Consider the following 27,302-nt stretch of genomic DNA (forward strand, 5'->3'; position numbering starts at 1 on the left):
CCTTTAAGCACGTTCAACGTTTATGGTGCATCCATAGGAATGCTATAAATGCCTGAGAGGCATGGGTCTCAATTTGTGCAGCGTGCTGCCCCCCAGGGCCGATCGTGTCCCAGATTTCAGGAATTGCTGAGTGGTCATGCAGCCTTATTAGTTTTATGTGTCACGGGGATCCTACCTTGCCTTTCTCTGTTGTGCTAATCTTTGGCTTTGGTATGGTTACTGGACTTTATGACCGTTCTGGTACCTTTGAGCGGGGTGCATTTGGATGTTGACCCCCCTCGTAATACTCAGTCCATGAACTACAAGGAGTCGGGGTGCTTTGCAAGCTGCTTCCTCTGGAAGACTCGCTATGCCATGTCTGGTCCCTTTTGACTCTAAAACTCAACTCTAGACTAACTATAGCTTCCTTCAATCTCTCCTTTGGTAGGAAGCAGGACTCACCCACTTCTGCCCAAAAGGGGGAGAATGGAATGGTAAGTTCCATTCTATCTAAAGGTACTCTGTCAGATACACTGCAACCTGCTGGACAACCAGGCACCTTACATGCGATAAAATACATAAGTTACATAGCAATGTTATTAAGGCACAATATCAAAGGACCTGGAATCAAATACACAGATAACATTATTTGTTAGCCATTAGAGACAGTAGCAGGTTGTAGGAATGGTAGTTCCCGCTCTGGGGTACTACATTTGCACTTTCTGTTTTCCCCATAAATGTGTATGCATGGACCCTAGCTCTCATGATGAGAGAATCCTAGAGAAGTGACCTGCACCTATGGTATTTACACTGGCGGAAAATTTAAATAGAACACACCTGGAAAACTTAATGTGATCGAGCTGAGATTGATAAATTAGAAACTGCTAGTGGTGCTTGGTCAATGATCACCTATACAAGGTGATGCACCCTTTATTTTGGATTCTGCTGCAGGGTATATGTTGAGGCAAGGTCACATTAATGCTGGGTGGCATCTCCCCTTGTTTTGATACGCTGGATGCTGGATATCCTCCTGTGTTATGACATTTCAAGCTCTTTCATTTTAGAGCCTTACTTCACACAAGGTGGTTTTTTGTTGCTGTGTATCGAAGATCCATTGTTACATTCTCGATGGAGGAGAGATCTGGCAACTAAGCTAGCCAGGGAAGCTGTGCTCTGATGTATATCTTCTCTGTCATCATCTTCTCCATTTGGTCCATTCAACTTCTTTCAGCCGCACCTCGTCTCTGCAGAGTGTGACACACAGACTTCTTAGCTTCCTCATATTTCTATCATCATCATCTCCCAACATAGAGTCCCAACAGTTATCCTGTTATCCTGCTGCTCACTGTGCTCCCCAATACCCCCAAATACTATCCTGAAGAGACATTAGTGCCCCCATAGTAACACTGTGCCGCGTAGTCCTACCAATAGTAATTCCCTTCTAGAAAGCCCTTATTAGTAATACTGCCCCCTACAGTGCCCCAACAGTGATAATGCTCTCCAAGAATGCCCCCATTAGTAGAAGGGCCCTCCAGTATTAATAATACCCTCACAGAGCCCCCAGTAGAAATAAGGCCCCCTATTGTTCCTCCAGTGGTAATAAAGCTCTCTACAGACCCCTCAGTAGTAATAAGGTGGATCTATAAGTCACTCCTATAGAGCCCCCAGTAGTAATAAGAACGCCTATAATTTCCCCTGGATTTATAATACCCCTACAGTGCCCCCAGTATTTATACTGCCACCTACTGTTATAATGCTCCAACTGAAGTGCCCCCAGTATTTATACTGCCCCCTACTGTTATGATGCTCACACTGAAGTGTCCCCAGTATTCATAATGCCCCTTACAGTTATATTCCTCCCTCCATCTTACAGTCCCATGTAAATTACATCACACCAGCTCTCCTGCCCCCTCCAAAATACAGTCACATGTAAATAACATCAATCCCCTCCCTTTAGCCTCTCCAATATATAGTCCCATGTGCAGGGCCGGTGCAAAGATTTTTGCGCCCTAGGCAAGATAAAAATTGCCGCCCCCCCCCCCCCCCCCCCTTATCAGATGATCTGCCCATATCATGTTCCACCCCTTTCTCAGCATTTAAATTAAAAGAACTGTTATGTTTCCCTTAGGGTTAATCCAGCTTCTTGTAGCTGTCTCCCTAACAGTCGCTAGAAGTGTTTCCGCGATTCTCACTGTGAAAATTACAGTGGGAACACGCGGAACATAGTTTTGAATGCGTGCGCATGTGCATTGGCAGCTGAGAGAAGGACCCCTTCAGCCCAGTGGGAGGGGGAGACGAGGGTGCCCCACTCCTAACAACTATATAGTGCCAGGAAAATGAGTTTTTTTTTCCTGGAACTTTAGTGCTCCTTTACCACCAGTACTGCACAGTGTCTTTTCTCTGCAGGAACAGGCTATAGACACCAGTACCACTACATTAACTGTAGTGGTACTGGGACTATAGTGTCCTTTTAGGCTCCATTCACACGTCCGCAATTTCGCTCTGCATTTTGCGGAACGGAATTGCGGACCCATTCATTCCTATGGGGCAGCATGATGTGCTGCCCGGACACGGAATTGCGGATCCGCACTTCCGGGTCCGCACTTCCGTTCCGCAAAAGAATAGAACATGTCCTATTCTTGTCCGCAATTGCGGACAAGAACAGGCATATTCTATTAGTGCCGGCAATGTGCGGTCCGCAAAATGCGGAACGCACATTGCCGCTTTCCGTGTTTTGCGGCTCCGTGTATCCGCAAAAGACGTTGCGGACGTGTGAATGGAGCCTTTTATGTGAGGTAAATTAGTTTCCAATGTAGTATTAATAACTAAACAATTACATAATAAACATATTGCATTGTCTACTTACCACCAGGACAATAAGATGATCTGGTCTCTGGCTGCAGTCTGGCTCTGGGGACTCCCTTGTCACTCTTCTCCCCCCCCCCCCCCCCCCCCCCCCCGTCCCTTGTCACTTTCTACCCCCCTCCCTTGTCACTCTCATTCCCCCCCTCCCTTGTCACTCCCCCCCCTCCTTTGTCAATCTCATTTACTCCCCCCTCCCTTGTCACTCTCATTTACTCCCCCCCCTTGTCACTCTCATTTCCCCCCTCCCTTGTCACTCTCATTCCCCCCCTCCCTTGTCACTCTTATTCCCCCCTCCCTTGTCACTCTTATTCCCCCCCTCCCTTGTCACTCTCATTTACTCCCCCCCTCCCTTGTCACTCTCATTTACTCCCCCCCTCCCTTGTCACTCTCATTTACTCCCCCCCCTTGTCACTCTCATTTACTCCCCCCCTCCCTTGTCACTCTCATTTCCCCCCTCCCTTGTCACTCTCATTTACCCCCTCCCTTGTCACTCTCATTTCCCCTTCCCCCTTGTCACTCTCATCCCCCCTCCCTTGTCACTCTCATCATTTCCTCCCCCCCTCCCTTGTCACTCTCATTCCCCCTCCCTTTGTCACTCTCATTCCCCCCCCCCTTTGTCACTCTCATTCCACCCCCACTCCCTTGTCACTCTCATTCTTCCCCCCACTCCCTTGTCACTCTCATCATTTCCTCCCCCCCCCTTGTCACTCTCACATCCCCCCTCCCTTGTCACTCTCATCATTTCCTCCCACCCCCCCTTGTCACTCTCATTCCATTCCCCCCCCCCCCCCCCACCTCTAGTGTAGCGTGGCCGAGCTCTGTTCGGTCCGCGGTACAGGAGCATTTGTTTCCTGTACCCGGTCGGACTTAAAGGAAGTGCACACTAAGTGAGCACTTCCTGTCAGTCTGGCCGGGTACAGAAAACAAAAGCTCCTGTACTGCGGACCAAACAGAGCTCGGCCACGCTACATTAGAGGCGCTTCCCACCTTTCAGTCCCTCTCTCTGGGCAGTGCAGCAGCCGCCCAGTGCGGGGGAGGGCCCGCCGCCGTACTTTAAAAAAAAAAAATTGCGGCAACGCTTTTTTTTTTTAACAGCACGGGGCCGGCGCCCCCTGCTAAATTGCGCCCTAGGCGGCTGCCTAGGTCGCCTTACAGGTGGCGCCGGCCCTGCCCATGTGAATAACACTATTTCCCTCCCTCCGCCATAGAGTACCATGTAAATAACATCACACCATCTCTCGAGCCCCCTCCAATATACAGTCCCATGTAAATAACATCTGTAATACCCCAGAGTTGTGTTACTAAACGATTTTACTCCGCTACAATATCCTAAGAGCATTAACTGTCATCTGATGTAATTTTACATTATATCCTCACAACTGTGCATTGTAAACCTTGTTAAATGTATATTGCTGTAATTTCCATGTTCACCAGCAGGTGGCAGCAATGTTCTGGCAAGGATTTAAGTTCAGTTTAGTGTTCCTAGGCTGGAAAAGTTCATTCCAGTTTAGCTCAGTGTGCCAGCCACCCCTGCTAGGGGAAGGCTGTGTGTGTAGGAGCTCCCTGAGATAGAGAAGGAAGCCAGGATCTTGTCTCGGCTGAGACATTGATCATCATCCACAGCCTGAGCTCTGCAGCCTCAGCTGGAAGAAGCAAGCAGACAACTCCAGTTCCAGGAAGAAACCATACCCTGTGAAGACAACTGTGAGTAAAGTCCAGAGACCCAGGAGAAGCCATATTCCTCCTCAGCTAGTCAGTCCCCAGACAGCAAAAGATAGAAAGTGCAGAAGCCCAATTCCTGCTACAGTTTAGAGCTAACAAGCAGACGTCCTTTCCTGCAAGCTCCAGGTACACGAGAGAGCAGAAGCATAAATTCCTGCCAACCATTGCCAATACCTGCTCGGACCAAAGACTAAAGCTGTATCTTGCTTGGATGAAAGTTACAATCAGTAAAGATAAGTTTGAACTTTACCAAAGGTCTGGATATCAATTACTGCTGCAAAATACCTCTATTACTCCTACTAGCACTACACTCAATTTATTGCAAGTGAGCCAGGATCCAGGAGTCCAGCTGTAGCCAGGTAGGAGACACCGTTGACACCATTATCACTACTATACAGAGACATTACACCACTCTGGCATTCCTAAACTGGGACGTGTGTTATAACCCTGAGACAGTACCCTGCGCACGCTGCAATTGGCGTCACAAACAAAATATAGACTATCACCTACACCTGACTCAGCCATTGCATTTTTGGCATCAGCGTGCATACCCCGGTCCGGCACTATTGCATTTTTGACGTCACTGGAACAGGATCGGATCACATTGTGTGCCTATCTCTGCCATAACCGGATCCAACTGTATGCCAACAGGATTGGATCCAATTGTGTGCCAACAGGATCAAATTGCATGTTTAACAGTACTGCAAGATCTGAGAATTGTGCCAAAACCCTGAAAATGGACTTTATTACTTTTGTTGCGGGACCAGAAAACACTGCATTTGTGCGCGTCAGCATTACAAGGGTTAATCTGCCATTTTCCCCTCATGGCCCAGTGTCTTCATGGCTTTCAAGAGCGCGAAAATGATGACTACGCCCCCCTAGAAGCGGGAAAACTCAAGCCTGCCCACCAAGAACTTTGCAATGTGAGCCAAGGGAGTGCAGACTCCTCCCTCTGGGCTCCACCCTCACTTCCTGCATTTCCTGCACATTGTGACAGAGGAGCCAAGGAAGATGGCGCTCCCATCACCCAAGTGGAACCAAATGACAGTCTAGGGAGAATCAGTGTACGAGGCTCACCCACCAGAGTTCCGAGTCTCCCAGCTTGTGAAGAGAGCTGGCCCCAGCGCTTTTGGAGTGTCTCCAGAGGCTGTGAGTTTCTCAAGTGGTGGCGAGACGGCCGCCGCTGTTCTAACAAAGATGGCCGCCGTTCCTGACGCCGCTCCCTCGGATGAAGACGTCCTATCTCCAGTCCGGACCCCGGAGGCTGTAGATCCCTCCGCAACGGCAAAATGCACAGACAAGATGTCCCCCAATATGGCCGCCAGCGACAAGCCTGCTCCCACGGAAGACACCGCCGACCAAGTCGCCCAGACCTTGGATTAGTCTGCACCACTGACGGCAACTGAAGCCCCAGATGACCACCAGGAGGCACCGGAACCGGCCGCCCGGCCGCAACATCAGGTAGGAGCAGTCGCACTCCCTGAGGCCCAGTCCGAAGCTGCCCCTGCACCGTGCCCGGTGGGTCCCGCCACTCCTAGTAGGCCTGAACAGGCCCCGCCACGCACGCTTGCTGGTGCGGCAGGAGTTTCCACTCCGCCACCCAGAAAGGACATCCCCAAACCCAGGGGCCTTAACCCAGAGGTCCCGTTGGATATAACAGCGCATGCCCAGACGGCCTAGGAATACAAATCAGCAATTGAGGAATGGGTCAAGCAGGTTATGGACGACCCCCGGCCCGGCAACCCAAATCTTATCAGGCGTACAGGGACTGTGCTATGGTTTGCTGTAGAGAGAGGAGTGGGCTTCCTCCAAGACAGCCATTAAGGGAAATAAATATTTGTGGGCCGCCGCTCTGTCAAGCGCCACTACCTACCACAGGCCCGCCACAATCTGTACGCAGGGGATCAAGTGGAGTATACCCCTATGCGCTCTATCCAAGGCCCATTTGCTGCCGGTGTGACCCTGCTGGCCAAACCTTTGTCCCCTGCAGTTACCCCAGAGTCCTGGCAAGAAGACCCAGGCTCTGCAGGGAGAATCTGCTGTTTGCAAGAGACTCAAGACGGCAGGTTTCAGTTCAAAGAACAGCCTCAACTAGAACCTGAACCACTCATCCCTGAACTGGCCGTACCACCAACACTACGGGTGGGCCAAATCAATAACTCAGTGTTAACATTTAACCCCAGGGTGCAACCTTATGTTCTGCCATGGAAGCAGCCCCAGGCACCCTCAGTTTGCCTTCCAGAACCCCTTCAGCCGGAGGTATTGTCCACCTCTGCACCGGCTAGGGATCCCGGCTTGCAGCATGTCACAGCTGCATTCACCAGGCTGACTGCACAGCCACCACCTCAGGACACCACCAGAGGGCAGTGGCGTACCACTACTGCTTCAACTCTGAGCTACCAAAAGCAAGAGCGCCCTCTAATGCGCTTCAGTAGCTCAAGCAGCGAGGAGGACCTGGACATCCTTCTCTAAAAATGTTCCTTTTCTAAAAAATAAAGGACTACTGGGAGCCACGACGTGGACTGTTCTTGACAGGTGAGGACCCGTTGGCATTGTTTTAATGTTTTCTTTACAGGTTGCCCTGTTTTGTCCTCACCCTGATGGTTATGTGCAGTAAGGACTCTCCCCATCAGACATTTAACCCCATCTTCACCTTCAACAACCTTTCATAACCCAGGTTGTGCCAAAGTTTGCACATTCTTTTATCCCCTTTCTCAGGTTACTTGATAGCCTCATGGAACTACGGTTCTAAATATGCTGCTTTTATGTCTTTTTATATGACATTTTATATCGTCTAATGGATTACAATTAACTTTATTATTCCTGTGGATTACAATTGACTTTTGCTTGTTTCCAGAGGATTCTACATCAAGTACTTCAAGTAAAAGGACTCAAGCCTTATTTGAGCATATTATTGCACTAATAAATTTGCACTGTTTTTCCAAAATGTTTACTGCAACGTAAAAAGCTTGCACCCAAAGAAAAGACTCAAACGTGTACCTGAGCTCTTTGTGATCTCTATGTGATACTATTGCACTAATTTTTGCCAAATGTTTACAGGTACTGCAACGTTCAAGTATAATATGCCCATTGTGTGTATTCTCTTCTAGTGATGAGCGGCAGGGGTCATATTCGAATTTGCGATATTTCGCGAATATTTTGTAGAATATTCATTGAATATTCGTAAATTCGAATATTCGTTATATTCTACGATTTTTTTACTAAAAAAATCGGCAAGGTAATGATCGTGTAATATGCGAATTTTCGTAATGCTAATTTTTCAACTGAAAACTATTAGACAAAGAAGATTATAGCACTATATTAGCTAATTTGCTCTATATTCGTATTTTTTTTTTCGAATATTCGCTATATTGCTATAACTTAGTTTTTTCGAATATTTGTAATATTCTAAAACAAGAATATATAGCAATATAGCGAATATTCGAATAAATGAATATAGAGCAATTTAGCTAATATAGTGCTATAATCTTTTTTTTTATAGTTGTAATTTTTTTCCAATCTGACCTTCAGATGAGAAAAAAATTACAACTATTAGGCTACTTTCACACTAGCGTTCGGAGCGGATCCGTCTGATGTTTCATCAGACGGATCCGTTTCGATAATGCAGACGTTCGCATCCGTTCAGAACGGATGCGTCTGCATTAAAACTTAGAAAATTTTCTAAGTGTGAAAGTTGTCTGAGCGGATCCGTTCAGACTTTACATTGAAAGTCAATGGGGAACGGATCCGCTTGAAGATTGAGCCATATTGTGTCATCTTCAAGCGGATCCGTCCCCATTGACTTACATTGTAAGTGTGGACGGATCCGCTCGCCTCCGCACGGCCAGGCGGACACCCGAACGCTGCAAGCAGCGTTCAGGTGTCCGCTCACTGAGCGGAGCGGAGGCTGAACGCTGGCAGGCGGATGCATTCTCAGTGGATCCGCCTCCACTGAGAATGCATTGGGGCCAGACGGATGCGTTCGGGGCCGCTCGTGAGCCCCTTCAAACGGTGCGCACGAGCGGACACCCGAACGCTAGTGTGAAAGTAGCCTTAGACAAAGAAGATTATAGCACTATATTAGCTAAATTGCTCTATATTCATTTTTTTCCCCGAATATTCGCTATATTGCTATATATTCTTGTTTTAGAATTTTACGAATATTCCAAAAAAAACGAATATAGAGCAATTTAGCTAATATAGTGCTATAATCTTCTTTGTCTAATAGCTGTAAGTTGAAAATTCGCAAACACTACTCCTAAAGTCAAATATACTGCAGCCTTCTCATTGGCCCACAAGCTAGAAGCAGGGAGGGATCATGTGTACTAAAAAAAATTGAATGTTCGAAATTACGAATATATATCACTATATTCGAAATATTCGCGAATTTTCGAAGTACCTATATTCATGATAAAAATTAAAAATTCAAATATTCGTGATCAACACTATTCTCTTCTAGGTGCCGCAATGTGATCTCATGCACTTATTGTGAAATTGCACTTAACCTTTGCACTTAGCTAGATATGTAGCACCTTACTCTAGTGTGCCTTGCTTTACAGCTCTTGTTCTCTCCCCCCTTTAAACGGACTGCCTATACGGACGCTTAATACTAATGGCCTACATCTGGAGTCATATATCCCGGGTACCCAGGTAGGACCAAGTGGTAAGTCCTGGCAGGTCTAGTAACTACACGGGTAACCCCGCTGCTTCGGGAATGGTTACAGGAGTTTTTTACCACTCCTTCCCGTTTGTTATATGTTAAGGATTGCTCCCATCCTGAGGTGTCTTACAGGAGTTTCATGGGATTATCATACCCTCCTGCTGTGACTGCCAGAAGTGCATGGAGACGCTAATATCTCCCCTTATGAGCCTTTGCCTAAGGTATGGTACCTCAAGCCTTAGAGCCATTTTAGCTACCCATAGTCACCATAGTGATCGTGCTATAAGCCTTATATTTTGACTATGGTGCAGGGAAGGGAATACAAGATAAAGCCACCCTTCCATTTGCAAGCATTTCATTACATAATGGTGGGATTACAGAGTAAAGACCCCCCCCCATGCTTCCTTTGGTGTTTACAGAGCTCAGAACACTTCAAAGTTAGTCAGTAGTGATTGCTTAGTGCAGACCTTGGTTCACTGGTTATACCGAAAGGGAAACTGTTACTTAGGACACCCTACTCATGCGGGCAGGAACCTAGGGTAGCCGTTATACAGATATAGCATCGCTAGCGCTCCCTTCAGAATCGCGGCAGCGCAAAGCGATTTCCAATTCAATTAGCAAACCCGAATCGCGTAAATAGCCATTGAGAAAATTCAGGGTGCAATGTTGGTTTGTGAACACCAGATGGCGCATGGAACTACAGTCAGTTAGTTAGTTCCCGTGCGCGATACAGTAAATATCAAAGTTTTGCTGTGGAGATATGTGTACTGTAGGTGGCAAGGCTTATTCCATTACAGAAGTCCCGCATAAAGTACTGTAAACTGATCGCCAGTCCAACTTTGCCCCATTTTCAGGATTAATTTATGAATAATTAAAACAACCAGAAGCGCTGAATGGAACCATACAAAGGGGAGTACAGCTGTCACATCTCATGGACATTTGGATGTGCTGCAAACATCAGAGCAATGGGAGCGCACAGCATCTCTGTACACACTGATGCCGTGCGCTCCAGGGCACCAGCAGTGAAAGGGTCTCCAGCAGGAATCCTGTGCCCTGGAGAGCTGGCAGAGCCATGACCTGTGACCACCAGCCTCACAGACTGCACATCATAAGGAGGACTAATGACAGCACATCCTAAGGCTGGCAGACACACACTACACAGGGGGAAAGTCGGTGCAGCGCTTGTAGATCACTGCAAACACAATTCTCGTATTTTTATGAATTTAATAATTTGATTTTTAATTATGAATAATTAAAAAACAGAGGCGCTGAACTGAACCATAGAAAGTACCATACAGAACTGTACATAACCGATCTCACCACTTCATCCCCTGAGCAAATAATTGAATGCTAGTAAAAATGGGATTAAAAGGTTAATCGACAGGAGGCCAGTGGGGCGCTGCTCAACACCTAATGTCATTGTATTTAATTAATAAATAAAAAATAGCAGCATCTCTGTATCCTAATAACAGTAATCTGCCATTTTCTTCACTGCCAGGTCTTTTTATAGCTGGATCGCTCAATACAGAATATTCAGCTAATCACATTCCAGTTCGCACAGTCATGGGAACCAATCACAGGCCGGTTCTCTGGCAATCCAGCTTAATTGGTGATGACACCTTTTCAAAACAATTATGTCATATTGGTTAACAAGTTATTTAACCTTAATTTTCGCGAGAACCGGCCTGTGATTGGTTCCCATGACCGTGGGAACTAGAATGTGTTATTAGGATACAGAGATACTGCCATTTTTTTTTATATTAATTAAATACAATGACATTAGGTGTTGAGCAGCGCCCCACTGGCCTCCTGTCGATTAACCTTTTAATCCCCTTTCTACTAGCATTCAATTATTTGCTCAGGGGATGAAGTGGTGAGATCGGTTATTTACAGTTTATTTCAGAGCCCCAGTAAATTACATTTTTCAGTAGTAAAATTTAATATATATGTGTATATACATGTGTGCATATATGTGTATATACACTCACCTAAAGAATTATTAGGAACACCTGTTCTATTTCTCATTAATGCAATTATCTAGTCAACCAATCACATGGCAGTTGCTTCAATGCATTTAGGGGGGTGGTCCTGGTCAAGACAATCTCCTGAACTCCAAACTGAATGTCAGAATGGGAAAGAAAGGTGATTTAAGCAATTTTAAGCGTGGCATGGTTGTTGTTGCCAGACGGGCCGGTCTGAGTATTTCACAATCTGCTCAGTTACTGGGATTTTCACGCACAACCATTTCTAGGGTTTACAAAGAATGGTGTGAAAAGGGAAAAACATCCAGTATGCGGCAGTCCTGTGGGCAAAAATGCCTTGGGGATGCTAGAGGTCAGAGGAGAATGGGCCGACTGATTCAAGCTGAAAGAAGAGTAATGTTGACTGAAATAACCACTCGTTACAACCGAGGTATGCAGCAAAGCATTTGTGAAGCCACAACACGCACAACCTTGAGGCGGATGGGCTACAACAGCAGAAGACCCCACCAGGTACCACTCATCTCCACTACAAATAGGAAAAAGAGGCTACAATTTGCATGAGCTCACCAAAATTGGACTGTTGAAGACTGGAAAAATGTTGCCTGGTCTGAGTCTCGATTTCTGTTGAGACATTCAAATGGTAGAGTCCGAATTTGGCGTAAACAGAATGAGAACATGTATCCATCCTCTGATGGCTACTTCCAGCAGGATAATGCACCATGTCACAAAGCTCGAATCATTTCAAATTGGTTTCTTGAACATGACAATGAGTTCACTGTACTAAAATGGCCCCCACAGTCACCAGATCTCAACCCAATAGAGCATCTTTGGGATGTGGTGGAACAGGAGCTTCGTGCCCTGGATGTGCATCCCTCAAATTTCCATCAACTGCAAGATGCTATCCTATCAATATGGGCCAACATTTCTAAAGAATGCTATCAGCACCTTGTTGAATCAATGCCACGTAGAATTAAGGCAGTTCTGAAGGCAAAAGGGGGTCCAACACCGTATTAGTATGGTGTTCCTAATAATTCTTTAGGCGAGTGTATGTGTGTGTGTCTGTGTATACATGCATGTATGTACATTACAGACCAAAAGTTTGGACACACCTTCTCATTCAAAGAGTTTTCTTTATTTTCATGACTATGAAGGCATCAAAATGAATTAACACATGTGGAATTATATACATAACAAACAAGTGTGAAACAACTGAAAATATGTCATATTCTAGGTTCTTCAAAGTAGCCACCTTTTGCTTTGATTACTGCTTTGCACACTCTTGGCATTCTCTTGATGAGCTTCAATAGGTAGTCCCCTGAAATGGTTTTCACTTCACAGGTGTGCCCTGTCAGGTTTAATAAGTGGGATTTCTTGCCTTATAAATGGGTCTGGGACCATCAGTTGCGTTGAGGAGAAGTCAGGTGGATACACAGCTGATAGTCCTACTGAATAGACTGTTTGAATTTGTATTATGGCAAGAAAAAAGCAGCTAAGTAAAGAAAAACGAGTGGCCATCATTACTTTAAGAAATGAAGGTCAGTCAGCCGAAAAATTGGGAAAACTTTGAAAGTAAGGGCTATTTGACCATGAAGGAGAGTGATGGTGTGCTGCACCAGATGACCTGGCCTCCACAGTCACCGGACCTGAACCCAATCGAGATGGTTTGGGGTGAGCTGGACCGCAGAGTGAAGGCAAAAGGGCCAACAAGTGCTAAGCATCTCTGGGAACTCCTTCAAGACTGTTGGAAGACCATTTTAGGGGACTACCTCTTGAAGCTCATCAAGAGAATGCCAAGAGTGTGCAAAGCAGTAATCAAAGCAAAAGGTGGCTACTTTGAAGAACCTAGAATATGACATATTTTCAGTTGTTTCACATTTGTTTGTTATGTATATAATTCCACATCTGTTAATTCATAGTTTTGATGGCTTCATAGTCATGAAAATAAATACTCTTTGAATGAGAAGGTGTGTCCAAACTTTTGGTCTGTAGTGTATATATATATATATATATATATATATATATATATATATCTTGTATTAGCATCTTCCCCTGTCCCCAATATTTATTTTAGGGGACAATAAAAGTAATCCATCCCTGACAAATGTACCTCACTATTAAAGTAATGTGGCCTGTTGTTTCTAACCAAATACTGTAAATCATGGAAATACAGTAGTCCCCAATATAAAAACAAAACAAAAAACTAAACAAATATAAAAGGGGTGGATTTTATTGATGACCAATAACAATATTTAATATAAATATAGATATTTTATTTAGAAATGCAGATAGTAGCAAATTTAAAGTGCTAACATTTCCATAGTAAGTAAAGGATAACATATACTGTATTTATTTGCATTTTATAACACACTTTTTTTTAATGATTTAATGTTGAGGTGCCATCGCCCGGCTCCTGTATAGTGTCGGAATGACTACGGGCTGTATCAGGAGCCGGATAGCGATATTAACTTTAACTCAACACCGCCATCTACTGGTATTGGTGTGTATTGATAGACTGGAGGAGATAAAATCACGTTTAGTTAGTAACGAATTGCGAAATAAGGGAGCGGTAGCGATTAGTCTTTGTATGTCATATGTGTAATACATGCAGCACTTTGTATTTATTTGGGTACCCCAGAGCTGGTTCCTCTCCCGTCCTAAGCATAAGCCGAGGGCGGCTTAACTCGAATTAAGGGGGAATGTAACACCCCAGAGTTGTGTTACTAAACTCTTTTACCCCGCTACAATCTCCTAAGAGCTTTAACTTTGTCATCTGATGTAATTTTACATTATATCCTCACAACTGTGCATTGTAAACCTTGTTAAATGTATATTGCTGTAATTTCCATGTTCACCGGCAGGTGGCAGCAATGTTCTGGCAAGGATTTAAGTTCAGTTTTGTGTTCCTATGCTGGAATAGTTCATTCCAGTTTAGCTCCCCCCTCTGTGAGCAGAGTGGGTTGCGCCCACATCCTGCCTCATGGGTGGAGGAGAAAGTTAGAGTCAGTGTGCCAGCCACCCCTGCTAGGGGAAGGCTGTGTGTGTAGGAGCTCCCTGAGATAGAGAAGGAAGCCAGGATCTTGTCTCGGCTGAGACATTGATCATCATCCACAGCCTGAGCTCTGCAGCCTCAGCTGGAAGAAGCAAGCAGACAACTCCAGTTCCAGGAAGAAACTATACCCTGTGAAGACAACTGTGAGTAAAGTTTAGAGACCCAGGAGATGCCATATTCCTCCTCAGATAGTCAGTCCCCAGACAGCAGAAGATAGAAAGTGCAGAAGCCAAATTCCTGCTACAGTTTAGAGCTAACAAGCAGACGTCCTTTCCTGCAAGCTCCAGGTACATGAGAGAGCAGAAGCATAAATTTCTGCCAACCATTGCCAATACCTGCTGGGACCTAAGACTAAAGCTGTATCTTGCTTGGATGAAAGTTACAATCAGTAAAGATAAGTTTGAACTTCACCAAAGGTCTGGATATCAATTACTGCTGCAAAATCCCTCTATTACTCCTACTAGCACTACACTCAATTTATTGCAAGTGAGCCAGGATCCAGGAGTCCAGCCGTACCCAGGTAGGAGACACCGTTGACACCATTATCACTACTATACAGAGACATTACACCACTCTGGCATTTCTAAACTGGGACGTGTGTTATAACACCTTAAAGGGCCCTGAGACAGTACCCTGCGCACGCTGCAATTGGCGTCACAAACAAAATATAGACTATCACCTACACCTGACTCAGTCATTGCATTTTTGGCATCAGAGTGCATACCCCGGTCCGGCTCTATTGCACATCCCTCTTTATCTACAGCCCCCTACCAAAATACAGTCCTATGTAAATAACATTACCTCCTCCCCAGCCGCTTTCAACATACAGTCTCAAGTAAATAATATCACCTCCTCCCCAGCCACCTCCAACATACAGTGCCATTTAAATATCATCACTCCCTTCTATAGCCACCATCAACATACAGTCCCATGTAAATAACATGACCCCCTCCCCAGCCACCTTGAACACACAGTTCCATGTAAATAACATACCTCCTTTCAGCCCTAACATACAGTCCCAGTTAAATAACCGCAATTCCCAGGATTGCTCTGCCTCTCCATTCACTTACCTCTCCTTATGTACAGACATCACCACAGTTTCTTCCCCACCACTTCTCCTCTTCACTGCCGTCCTCTTCTGCACTGGTCACATGATGGTGACATCATTGCAGGTCCTTCTCAACCACTGCCTGTTTTACTGGTCACATGACCTGTGATGTCATCACAGGTCCTTCAGATCTTCCAGTGCATTAGATTCAATTGTATTGCCGTCCTGAGGACGGCAATACAGTTGTATCTAGCAGGCAGGCAGGGCATTCGGGGCCTGGGATAAAACATCAGGGGCCCAGGCCACGGATGTTTTAACCTGGCAACGCCCCTGGTAACAAGGAAGAACCTGCTTTCATAACTGAACACTATTGTTTGTCATTCATGCCTCGAATGGGCTCTCTTGCGGCACCATTGCAGGCACTCTTGACAATAATAAGAGGTCAGTGGTAAGTGAGCTAGTGGAGTGAATTAATGCAGTACTGCTTCAAGGCGCTGGCTTCTTATGGTCCGGGTGGACACTGCAGGGGCTACTGCAGAAATAATTGGTGGTGCCGTAGTTGTCCTTCAAGATACAGCAGCTCTTCTTGTATAGCTATCTTAGTGTGCATCTGTCTGTCTTTACCATCCAGAACCCTCTCTATGTGTGTGAGTGCCCTCCTCTGATCACCGATTCACTATAGAAACTTCTCATCTCTTTCTGAGATTTTTTTAAATCAGTTAACTTTTTATTGAAATAAACAGTATCACATGAACATCATCAAGGATTTCGCAGTTTTTTGTATAGTTGAAAATAAGTACAACCACTTACAAAGATATTGGTGCACGCAGACACCAATTGCATTATGGGAGATCAAAATTCCCGTGAACATTACAGCAGTTAAATGATCGAAGTAATGTAACATTGCATATAATAACACAATAACACCCTTCCCCCCACCCTACCCTAACTTGAGCAGAGAGACATCAGTGTCTGTAGATTTAATGATAATCATACAATTGGGCATCAAGACATTTCCACCTAGCTATCCTAACTCAGCTGTTCAAACTGTGTACTATGACTATGACTATGTGGTTCCTCTAGAGAGGGAGTGTAAGAAAGACATTTGTCCCCGTATACAATCTTGAATTAATGCCTGAGAAGCCAATTGCGCAGACTCCACCCACCCCTGCCATAAAGATAGGAATTTATTTGGACATTTTCGTTTAACATATACTCCCCTTTGTAATCGCAGAATTACATTCATCCTATTAACAAATTCTTGTTTTGTGGGAGGGGTCTCTCGTATCCAGTGTTTAGCTATTAGTACCCTAGCTTGGAACAGGAGTCTATGAATACAAAGGGAGTTCTTGTCTCCCAGTCCCGGAGAGTCCAGTACCCCCAGTATACAGACTCTAGGGTCACCGGGTAGATGTATCTGAGTTGCCGTCACTATAATACTTCTGACATCCTCCCAATAGGATCGCAATCGTGAGCAGTTCCAGATCATATGGTGCAGTGTCGCACCTTCTTCCCCACATCTAGGACATTTGGAATCTGCGCGCACACCAATTCTCAAAAGGAATTGTGGGGTTCTATATACTCGATGTACAAGGTACAATTGTGATAGTCGCTGGGATTCACTAACCGTCAGAGAGTGGGTAAGGGCCAGAATATCTGTCCATTGCTCCTAGGACAATGCTCCAAGATCCTTTTCCCATTGGACCTTTGCCTTAATGGTTGTAGTGGAGGAGGAAATATCAATAATATGTCTATATAGCAAGGATATAAGGCCCTTAGTGGAGGAACCTTTTAATTGCTGTTTGACCACAAGGGAAGAATCAGAAATCCGTACACCCTTGGGAAATTGCGTCTTAAACGCATTTCTCAATTGCAAATACTGGTAGAAAAATTTGTTGGGTAAGCTAAACTCCTCCTGCAACTGTGTAAAGAATTTGAAGACTCCATCTGATTGAAGTTGTCCCATAAACAAGAGACCCCTCCTTTCCCATGGAGAAAAACCCTCCAGATGGAAAATCTCAGGTACTTGGGGATTACGCCATAAAGGGGTAACATCACAAAAAACGCTGATACCAATTATGCATTTAAATGTAGAACATACTTTAGTCGCTAGGGACAGGGTAGGGAGTGTGGTCGAGCGTGAGAGACCTAATTCCACTGTGGCAATAGGAGCCCTTTGTTTTGTTATAGATGAAATAATAGCCGCCGAAGAGTCCAGCTCGTCAGTCTGGAGCCATTCTTTAAAATGTTGCAGCTGGGCAGCTATGAAATAGAACCATGGATTTGGTAAAGATAGTCCGCCCCCCTCTTTACTCTTCTTGAGCGTTATAATACTTATTCTCGGCTGCTTTTTCCTCCAAATTAGGGATCTAAAAATCCTTTGTGGAAGCCAGACTGGGGAGTTATGGAGGAGATACAGCAGCTGGGGCATAAGTACCATTTTTATGAGATTACTGCGACCGATGACTGATAGAGGTAATTTACACCACATATTAGATTTAGTGACAAATTTGGCAATCAATGGTTCTATGTTCAATTTAATATTGTCCGTCGGAGATGAGGTTACCATCACCCCTAGATATTTAAATCTATCAGCCACTTGTAAGGGCAGGCTTTTAACATCCAATGAGGCTGGAAGTGGGTCAAGTGGAAGGATTGTGGACTTATCCCAGTTAATGATGAGTCCGGAGTAAGTCCCAAATGCAGCTATTTCCTGCATTACAGAATCTATGGAATTCTGCAGGTCACCTACATATAATAAAAGGTCTTCCGCGTATAATGAGACTCTCTCTTCCCGATGGTCCAGCTGAAAACCCTGCCAGTATGACGATGTACGCAACAGACAAGCAAGGGGTTCAATGGCAATTGCGAATAATAAAGGTGATAAGGGACATCCCTGTCGAGTACCCCTATGTAGAGGGAAATATCCGGATAGCAACCCATTTGCCCTAATTCTTGCAACTGGAGAGTGATATAATAATTGCACCCAGGCGATAAAACCCTTACCAAAACCCATAGCTCTTAGGACCTCCCATAAATAGCTCCATTCTATACTGTCGAAGGCCTTAGCAGCGTCCAGTGATACTACAGCCCGACAGCCCCCTGTGTGTACCGGTCTTTGTATATTGAGAAACAATCTCCTTACATTAACGGCTGTACTTCTATCTGGCATAAACCCAGATTGATCCTTATGTATTATCGGAGAAATTACCTTATTTAACATGGTAGTCAGTACTTTAGCTAATAATTTGACATCATGTGGTAACAGGGAGATAGGCCTATAAGATTCGGGTTGGGTTAAGTCCTTGCTTGGCTTTGGGATCACTACAACTATAGCTTCACGCATAGAAGCGGGCAGAATACCAACCTTTAGGGTTTCATTGGGTGTATTCAATAGGTGCGAAAGGAGACACTCCCTATATCGCTTAAAGAATTCCGCCGGGAGTCCATCTGATCCTGGGGATTTCTCATTAGGAGAGGAGCTCAAGGCCATCTCTAATTCTTCTAGTGTTAGGGGTTCTTCCAGGAGAGCAGCGGATTCTGGGGATAGCCTAGTAAGCGATATACGAGCCCTTACCCCTGGCCCTGCCTACTTGCCTTGCGAGTCCTAATGACAGGGGACAATTGGACGGCAATCCCTAACTTGGAATAAGTGCAGGGATGACAGAGAGACAAACAACAGGACGTGAACGGACCGAGTCAATACCAGGAAAGCTACAAATTACAAATGGAGCAAGCAGAGAATTGTCAGGAGAAGCCGGGGTCATAAATACCAGGAGAGACGTGAAGTACCAAAGGAGTCAGCAGAGGATCGTCAGGAGGAGGCCGGGGTCAGAATACCAGGAGAGCAGCAAAGTACACAAGGAGCAGGCAGAGGATCGTCAGGAATTCAGCAGGAGGTAAGTACGCCAGGAAAGACCAAATCACAGGTGGAACCTAAATTAAAAGGCAACCTGTGGCCAGCAGGCTGCCTGTATTTATAGTGGGGAGTGAGGGTCATGTGACGTGGCCAGCGTCACATGACCGACAGACCAACCAGTCGAGCACCGAGTGATCAGCTCGGCGCTCAAGGCAGACTTAGGAGCAGGGAGCCACCCAGCTAGTAAAGCCGCCCTGGGAACGAGGTAAAACACAGATCCTCGTTCCCGAAGCTAAGCAGCAGGTCTGCGGCTAATGGGGGACCAATTGTACCTTCGGAACCCCGTTACAGTCCCCCCCCCCCCCCCCTTTTACGAGGGGCCACCGGACCCAAGACTTCAGGCGATGGCCTTTCAGGGTGTTCTAAATGAAATTTTCGAACAAGTCTAGGAGCATGAACCTCCCTGGCAGGTACCCAAGATCTCTCTTCAGGTCCATACCCCTTCCAGTGAATCAGGTACTGCAAGGAATTACGCACCTTCCTGACATCCACTATTTTAGACACCACATACTCAACAGTATCATTAACAAGAACCGGCGGAGGCGAGGCTTTCGATGGTACTACCGGTTCAAAATATTTTTGAAGTAGAGATTTATGGAACACATTATGAATGTGGAATGACTCGGGCAGCTCCAACCTAAATGATACCGGGTTAATCACCTCCGTGATCTTATATGGTCCAATAAAATGAGGAGCACACTTTTTAGAATCTACCTTAAGAGAGAGATTCTTGGAGGAAAACCATACCTTATCCCCAACCTGAAAATTCACCCCCCTTGAACGTCTCCTATCAGCCTTGAGTTTCTGAGAACTTTGAGCCTTTTCTAAGTTCGATTGAACCCGGGCCCAAACTGTGCACAGTTCAGAGGAGGAGACGAATGACCCAGAATGAAAACAGGAATGGAAACCATGGTTACAAAAGAAAGGTGAAACCCCAGCAGAAGAATTGACACGGTTATTCAAAGCAAATTCAGCCAATGGAAGAAATTTCACCCATAATTGCTGGTCATCAGCAACATACAACCTCAAGAATTGTTCCACAGACTGATTAAGGCGTTCAGTCTGCCCATTACTCTCAGGGTGGTAGGCAGAGGAAAAAGACAATGAAATTTTACATTTTTGACAGAAGGCCCTCCAGAATTTGGACACAAACTGCACACCCCTGTCAGAAACAATATTTTCCGGGATACCATGCAATCAAACAATTTCTTTCACAAAAATAGACGCCAGGGTTTTGGCATTCGGGAGTTTAGACAGGGGAATGAAATGGACCATCTTGCTAAACCTATCGACCACTACCAAAACTACAGTCTTACCCTCCGACGGCGGTAGGTCAGTTATAAAGTCCATCGAGATATGGGACCAGGGTCTACTGGGAATGGGTAGGGGTCGTAGGTTACCAGCAGGGCGAGTCCTAGGTGTCTTGGACCTGGCACAAACCTCACAGGCTGACACGTAGGACTTGACATCCCTAGTTAGAGTGGGCCACCAATAAGATCTAGAAACCAGATCCTTAGTGCCCTCAACACCCGGATGTCCACAAAAGGCAGAATCGTGACACTCACCCAACAGCTGGAGACGAAATTGTACGGAAACAAACAACTTATCTGTTGGGGTGGATACCGGTGCCAGATGTTGTTCAGACCTAATGCGAGCCGAGATATCCTGGGTAAGAGCTGCTAAGAAGATTTTTGCTGGTAGGATGGATTCAGGTGGTACCTCAGTAGGTTGAAAAGCCTGGAAGCTCCGAGATAATGCGTCTGCCTTCACATTTTTACTTCCCGGCCTGAACGTAATGGAAAAATCTAAACGAGTAAAAAACAGAGCCCATCTGGCTTGACGGGGATTCAACCTCTTAGCAGACTCGAGAAACATAAGGTTTTTATGGTCAGTGACAACAGTTACAAAATGCCTTGCCCCCTCCAGAAAATGCCTCCACTCCTCAAAAGCCAATTTAATGGCCAGCAGCTCCCTATTCCCTATGTCATAGTTTCTCTCTGTGGGAGAGAATTTCCTGGAGAAGAAGGCACATGGTCTCAGGTTTGTGAGGCTAGCAGGACCTTGTGAAAGGACTGCTCCTGCGCCATCCTCGGACGCATCCACCTCCACAATAAAAGGTTTCTCCTGATCAGGCTGGATCAGAATGGGAGCGCTACTGAATGCCTTTTTTAATTTTTCAAATGAAGAAATGGCCTCAGTAGACCAATTCTCCAAATCCGCCCCTTTCTTAGTAAGGTCGGTCAACGGTTTAGCAATTACGGAAAAATTCATAATAAATTTACGATAGTAATTGGCGAAACCTAAGAACCGTTGTAAGGCCTTTAAGAATGAAGGTCTTACCCATTCCTTAATTGCTAGTACCTTACCAGGATCCATCTTGAAGGCGTGAGGAGTCAGAACATGCCCTAGAAACAGAATCTCCTGTACACCAAAGACACATTTCTCTTGCTTAGCGGATAGCTGATTCTCCCTCAACACCTCTAATACTTGTTTAACATGAGACACATGGGATTCGAAGTCAGGAGAGAATATCAAAATGTCGTCAAGATAGAAAATAACAAATTTACCTAAGAACTCCCTAAGAATGTCATTCATGAAGTTTTGGAACACAGCTGGGGCATTGCTGAGTCCAAAAGGCATCACCTGATATTCAAAGTGTCCTACCGGGGTATTGAACGCCGTCTTCCATTCGTCTCCCTCCTTGATTCGGATTAGATTGTATGCCCCTTTCAGGTCAATTTTGGAAAACCAGGTTGCCCCCAGAACCTGGTTAAATAAATCCGGAATCAATGGGAGGGAGTATCTATTCTGGACAGTGATTTTATTTAATCTCCGGTAATCGATACATGGCCTAAGACCACCATCTTTTTTCTTAACAAAGAAAAACCCCGTCCCCATAGGAGGGACAGAAGGTCTAATATGCCCTTTACCAAGGCTCTCCTTAATATAATCTTCCATGGCCTTGCGTTCGGGCATAGAAAGATTATAAATTCGTCCCTTAGGAAACTTGGCCCCCTCTACTAGCTCTATGGTACAATCATAAGGTCTATGGGGGGTAGAACCTCCGGGGTTGGTGATGAGAATACATCAGAATATTCTCTAACAACAGAGGGTAAAGTATCAGACTTTACTGAGACCCCAGCCTGTACCACGGACAGGCACGAGTCACATTTAGGCCCCCATCTCACCAACTCCCCATTGGACCAATCTATAGTGGGGTTATGTAGTCGGAGCCAAGGCAACCCTAGTACCACCTCAGCCGGTAGGTTCTCCAGGACTAAAAGTGAACATCTCTCTGAGTGGCACACACCCACGGTTAGAGAAATCTCCGAGGTACATAAGCTCACCGTACCACCAATAAGAGGAGTAGCATCAATAGCCATGACATGAATAGAAGTTGGTAAGGCAAACATAGGAATACCCAATCTTACAGCATACTCAGAGTCAATAAAGCTAGCTGCTGAGCCAGAATCAATAAAGGCCTTACCCGGCCATTTATCTACTCCCAGAGAAATCGTAATGGGTACCGAAAGCTTACATTTAGAAAATTCAGGGTGTAGCTGGTCTTTAGGTTGCCTTGCCTTAGGAGACTTGACAGAGAGGACCTTCTTAGGACACTGGTTGATCCAATGGACAGGATCTCCACAGTAAAAGCATTCTCCACGTCTGCGGCGAAGATTCCCTCGGATCATGCCAACCTGCATGGGTTCCTCGGTGGAGACCTCAGCATTGTCTCTGGGATAGGCCTCTGGCTGGACCACCATCTGGGAAGAGAACTGTTGCTCCTGTCGTCTCTCTCTAACCCGTCGGTCAAGTCGGACAACAAGGGTCATCATCTCCTCTAAGGTCTCTGGAAGTTGATAACTGACCAGAAGATCCTTTAATTTATCAGACAGACCTGACCTGAACTGACTCTTCAGGGCTGGTTCGTTCCATCCTGAGGGGACACACCACCTTCTGAATTGGGTGCAATAATCCTCTGCTGGTAGATTGCCCTGAACCAGTGCCTTTAGAGCCGTCTCGGCTACTAGAGCCCTGTCTGGTTCATCATAGAGGGTACCCAGGGCCTAAAAGAACCCCTCCACAGAAGATAAACAACTGGCACCAGCAGGTAAAGAGAACGCCCAGTCCTGGGGATCACCCTGTAATCGGGAAATGATAATGCCCACGCGTTGACTCTCGGGGCCAGAGGACACAGGGTGCAAACGGAAGTACAGTTTGCAATTCTCCTTAAAAGAGAGAAACTTCTTCTGGTCTCCAGAAAAGTGTTCTGTGAGCTTAATCTGGGGCTCAAAATGCAGACTGGAGGCCTGAGGAGTGGAAGAACCTTGCCCTAACTCAAAAGAACTGAGTTTTTCCCCTAACTCCTGCACCATCTACGTCAGATTAGAGACAGCTAATTAACCTAATTCATTAGCTGCAAGTACTACCTTCAAGTACTACATTAAGTACTAGTAAAGAGATATTGCAGGAGATAGTCAGGAGGTAGGCTGGAAGGTGGAAACAATACAAAAAAAAGGTAAGATTTGTTTGATTTGTTTGATTTAAAGTTACAATTTATTTTTATTTTTTATTTTTTTTTCTCTCCTCTTTAAAATGGCAGACTTGCTTCAGTGCAGGAATTGTTGTGCATTTATTTCATGTTCCACTCTTTGGAGATTCGGATGCTGTCAGATCTGTAGACAGTTCTCCTTACTGCAGCAGGAAATTGCATTTTTGAAAGCTGAAATATTTAAATTATCTGTTAAACAAACTCCAGCTAGGACTGCTGCAATGCCACTGCCACAGAGGACCCCCAGAAATGGCAGATGGGTTACTGTAGGTTCTGCAAGTCTTAGAGTGGTGGATAGAAGACGTGTCCCACAGTCGGTGGTTCTCCATAATTCATTTGCAGCACTCTCAGAATGTAAGGACAACATGGATATGGACTCAAGCACAGAGGGTGAGAAACCATCGACTCCTATGTCTAATGTATGCAACAAAAAAGATAAAGTGAAGTCTCAAAGGAATCAGCTGTTGCTGGGTGATTCAATCATAAGAAGTGTGGAGCTTAAAGAAAATGGTTTTGTGAGATGTCTCCCTGGGGCTACTGCTAGAAGAGATAGAAGACGTATTATTAATATTGTTAAGCAAGCAAAGCAGGAAGGGGACGTGAATGTTCTTGTCCATCTAGGGACAAATGACCTGGCTTGCAATGAAGTGTCAGAGGTGAAAAAATCTTTTATCACACTTGGTAATGACGTACAGGATTTTGCATCCACCATTTCATTTTCGGAAGTTCTGCCTGTGCATAATGTTCAGAATGATAGGCAGAGGCGCATAAAGGAGTTCAACATATGGCTTGGTAAATGGTGTCAAGAGCAAGGATTTGGCTTTGTTTCTCATGATAGCTCTACTTGGAATAGAAAGGAACTGTACAAAAAAGATGGTTTGCATCTTTCTCTCAAAGGAACAAATGTACTTAGTGAACAACTCCAAGAATTTGCGAAAGAGTATTTAAACTAGGAAGGGGGGGCAAAAGAGTGAAAATAAAAGAGTCCAATTGCCCCCCGAAACAATGCCAGAACAGGTCAGAAGCACAGAGGTTAAGAAATGATAAGCTCATAGTCCTGTCTACAAATGCTCGCAGTTTAGGTAAAAAAATCAATGAACTTGGGTCAATAATGGCATCTGAGAATGTAGATTTAGTGGCTGTTACGGAGACATGGTTTAATGAAAGAAATGACTGGGACATAACCATACCAGGGTACTCTTTATACAGAAGAGACAGAGAAGGCAAGAAAGGAGGAGGAGTGGCCCTGTATGTGAAAGATAGCATTAAATCTAACCTAATACAAGTTGGTGAGGCCAACATAGAGTCAGTTTGGGTTACGTTGCAGTTTGCTAACCATGCAGTAACTCGTGTAGGTGTGATATATAGACCACCTGGTCAAGTTAAAGAACTAGATGATCTACTAGTTGAAGAAATAGCTAAAATGACAATGAAAGGAGAAGTTATCATTATGGGAGATTTCAATCTTCCAGATATAAACTGGAAAACCAAAATAGCAAGTTCTACCAGAAGTACAGATATTCTAAATTCCCTACTGGGGTTATCTCTACAACAAGTGGTTGAGGAGCCAACCCGGAGGGAGGCCATTTTGGATTTGGTATTCACAAACGGGGATTCGGTATATGATGTCATTGTAGGCGAAACCTTGGGATCTAGTGATCACCAGTCAGTGTGGTTTAATATAAGAACTGTGAAAGAGTCCCACCACACAAAAACAAAAGTTTTAGATTTTAGAAAAACAGACTTTTCAAAAATGAAATTAGTCATAAATGAGTCCTTATCAGACTGGAACGGATTACATGGAGTCCAGGAGAAATGGGACTACTTAAAAGGTGCATTATTGAAGGCAACAGAAAATTGCATTAGACTTGTCAGTAAAAGCAAAAAAAGGAGGAGACCACTGTGGTACTCAGCAGAAGTGGCCCAAATCATTAAAAATAAAAAGCTAGCATTTTGTAATTATAAAAAAAAACAGAGCAATGAAGATAAGGAAATCTACAAGATTAGGCAGAGAGAGGCCAAGCAAGTTATAAGAACTTCTAAAGCGCAGGCAGAAGAAAAACTAGCTCAGTCTATGAAAAAAGGGGATAAAACATTCTTCAGATATATAAATGAAAAAAGGAAATTAAAACAAGGAATAACTAAATTAAAAACAAAGGACGGAAGGTATGTAGAAGAGAATAAAGGGCTAGCCGACTGCCTTAATGAATACTTCTGTTCAGTTTTTACAAAAGAAAAAGGAGAAGGACCTCCACTAGAAAGAATGACTAATAAATCGTTTGATGCATGTATCTTTACAGAGGAAGATGTTCTAAGTTTGCTGTCTAAGGTGAAGACAAATAAGTCACAGGGGCCTGATGAGATACACCCAAAATTATTAAAAGAGCTTAGTGGTGAGCTGGCAAAACCGTTAACAGATTTATTTAACCAATCATTAGTAACAGGAGTCGTCCCGGAAGATTGGAAATTGGCAAATGTCGTGCCCATTTACAAGAAAGGTAGTAGGGAGGAATCGAGCAACTATAGACCAGTGAGTCTGACATCAATAGTAGGCAAATTAATGGAAACCCTATTAAAGGATAGGATTGTGGAACATCTAAAATCCCATGGATTGCAAGATGAAAAACAACATGGGTTTACTTCAGGGAGATCATGTCAAACAAATCTTATAGATTTTTTTGACTGGGTGAATAAAATAATAGACGGTGGAGGTGCAGTAGACATCGCATATCTAGATTTTAGTAAGGCTTTTGACACTGTCCCACATAGAAGACTTATCAATAAACTGCAGTCATTGAGCATGGACTCCCATATTGTTGAGTGGATTAGGCAGTGGCTGAGTGACAGACAACAGAGGGTTGTAGTCAATGGAGAACATTCAAAACAAGGTCATGTTACCAGTGGGGTTCCACAGGGATCTGTACTGGGACCGATTTTGTTTAATATCTTCATAAGTGATATTGCAAAAGGCCTCGATGGTAAGGTTTGTCTTTTTGCTGATGACACAAAGATATGTAACAGGGTTGATGTTCCTGGAGGGAAACGCCAAATGGAAAAGGATTTAGGAAAACTAGAAGAATGGTCAGAACTCTGGAAACTGAAATTTAATGTGGATAAGTGCAAGATAATGCACCTGGGGACGTAAAAACCCAAGGGCAGAATATAGAATATTTGACACAGTCCTGACCTCAGTATCTGAGGAAAGGGATTTAGGAGTAATTATTTCAGAAGACTTAAAGGTGGGAAGACAATGTAATAGAGCAGCACGAAATGCCAGCAGAATGCTTGGATGTATAGGGAGAGGTATAAGCAGTAGAAAGAGTGAAGTGCTTATGCCGCTGTACAGAACACTGGTGAGACCTCACTTGGAGTATTGTGCGCAGTACTGGAGGCCATATCTCCAGAAGGATATAGATACTCTAGAGAGAGTTCAGAGAAGAGCTACTAAACTAGTACATGGATTGCAGGATAAAACTTACCAGGAAAGGTTAAAGGACCTTAATATGTATAGCTTGGAAGAAAGAAG

Source organism: Bufo bufo, chromosome 5 (genome assembly GCF_905171765.1).
Source record: "Bufo bufo chromosome 5, aBufBuf1.1, whole genome shotgun sequence".
NCBI classification, from domain to species: domain Eukaryota; kingdom Metazoa; phylum Chordata; class Amphibia; order Anura; family Bufonidae; genus Bufo; species Bufo bufo.